The following is a 1,912-nucleotide window of genomic DNA, read 5'->3' as shown; positions in this document are numbered from 1 at the left end:
TTGCTCTCTCTGGAGAGCAGTTGGTTTTCCATCCCCCATCAGCTCTACTTGCTCTCTCTGGAGAGCAGTTGGTTTTCCATCCCCCATCAGCTCTACTTGCTCTCTCTGGAGAGCAGTTGGTTTTCCATCCCCCATCAGCTCTACTTGCTCTCTCTGGAGAGCAGTTGGTTTTCCATCCCCCATCAGCTCTACTTGCTCTCTCTGGAGAGCAGTTGGTTTTCCATCCCCCATCAGCTCTACTTGCTCTCTCTGGAGAGCAGTTGGTTTTCCATCCCCCATCAGCTCTACTTGCTCTCTCTGGAGAGCAGTTGGTTTTCCATCCCCCATCAGCTCTACTTGCTCTCTCTGGAGAGCAGTTGGTTTTCCATCCCCCATCAGCTCTACTTGCTCTCTCTGGAGAGCAGTTGGTTTTCCATCCCCCATCAGCTCTACTTGCTCTCTCTGGAGAGCAGTTGGTTTTCCATCCCCCATCAGCTCTACTTGCTCTCTCTGGAGAGCAGTTGGTTTTCCATCCCCCATCAGCTCTACTTGCTCTCTCTGGAGAGCAGTTGGTTTTCCATCCCCCATCAGCTCTACTTGCTCTCTCTGGAGAGCAGTTGGTTTTCCATCCCCCATCAGCTCTACTTGCTCTCTCTGGAGAGCAGTTGGTTTTCCATCCCCCATCAGCTCTACTTGCTCTCTCTGGAGAGCAGTTGGTTTTCCATCCCCCATCAGCTCTACTTGCTCTCTCTGGAGAGCAGTTGGTTTTCCATCCCCCATCAGCTCTACTTGCTCTCTCTGGAGAGCAGTTGGTTTTCCATCCCCCATCAGCTCTACTTGCTCTCTCTGGAGAGCAGTTGGTTTTCCATCCCCCATCAGCTCTACTTGCTCTCTCTGGAGAGCAGTTGGTTTTCCATCCCCCATCAGCTCTACTTGCTCTCTCTGGAGAGCAGTTGGTTTTCCATCCCCCATCAGCTCTACTTGCTCTCTCTGGAGAGCAGTTGGTTTTCCATCCCCCATCAGCTCTACTTGCTCTCTCTGGAGAGCAGTTGGTTTTCCATCCCCCATCAGCTCTACTTGCTCTCTCTGGAGAGCAGTTGGTTTTCCATCCCCCATCAGCTCTACTTGCTCTCTCTGGAGAGCAGTTGGTTTTCCATCCCCCATCAGCTCTACTTGCTCTCTCTGGAGAGCAGTTGGTTTTCCATCCCCCATCAGCTCTACTTGCTCTCTCTGGAGAGCAGTTGGTTTTCCATCCCCCATCAGCTCTACTTGCTCTCTCTGGAGAGCAGTTGGTTTTCCATCCCCCATCAGCTCTACTTGCTCTCTCTGGAGAGCAGTTGGTTTTCCATCCCCCATCAGCTTTGAGGTAGAATGAACCACAGACACACAGGACGGAAATGGCATGTTGAGCAGGAAACGTGGCATCTATACCCTCGTCAACCCCCCCCCCCCCAAGGCTGACATCTTCCGTGGCTGAATAACAGAAGTAGTGACCATTTATAGATCTCTGGCCACATGCCCGGCACTACTCAGGTTCTCAATCTCATTTCATCCTCACAGGAATCCATGAGACAAATACAGTTATCGCTCATGACCTCTCCAGGCTGAATTTGCCTCTCCCATACTCTAGTATGATGTTCTGTAACTTTCCCTCAGAGCACTTACCTCAATTTTATATAATATAAATTATACTTATTTATGTCTCCCCCACTGGAATGTAATCTTAACCAGGGCAGGAACTATGTCTATTAATTATGGATGTGCAGCCCTAACCCAGTACCTGACATGTAGCAGGCACTTAGGAAACACTTGTTGAACAAATAAATCCTCATTTAATATGGAGAAATGAAAGCTCAGAGAGGCTAAGTATCTTGCTCAAGATTGCATAGCTAGCAACCAGTGTAGCCAGTGTTGGAATCCATGTTCTTAGTGC

The sequence above is a fragment of the Balaenoptera acutorostrata genome, chromosome 11, assembly GCF_949987535.1.
Source record: "Balaenoptera acutorostrata chromosome 11, mBalAcu1.1, whole genome shotgun sequence".
NCBI classification, from domain to species: Eukaryota; Metazoa; Chordata; class Mammalia; order Artiodactyla; family Balaenopteridae; genus Balaenoptera; species Balaenoptera acutorostrata.
Note: the sequence above shows the minus strand (reverse complement) of the source record.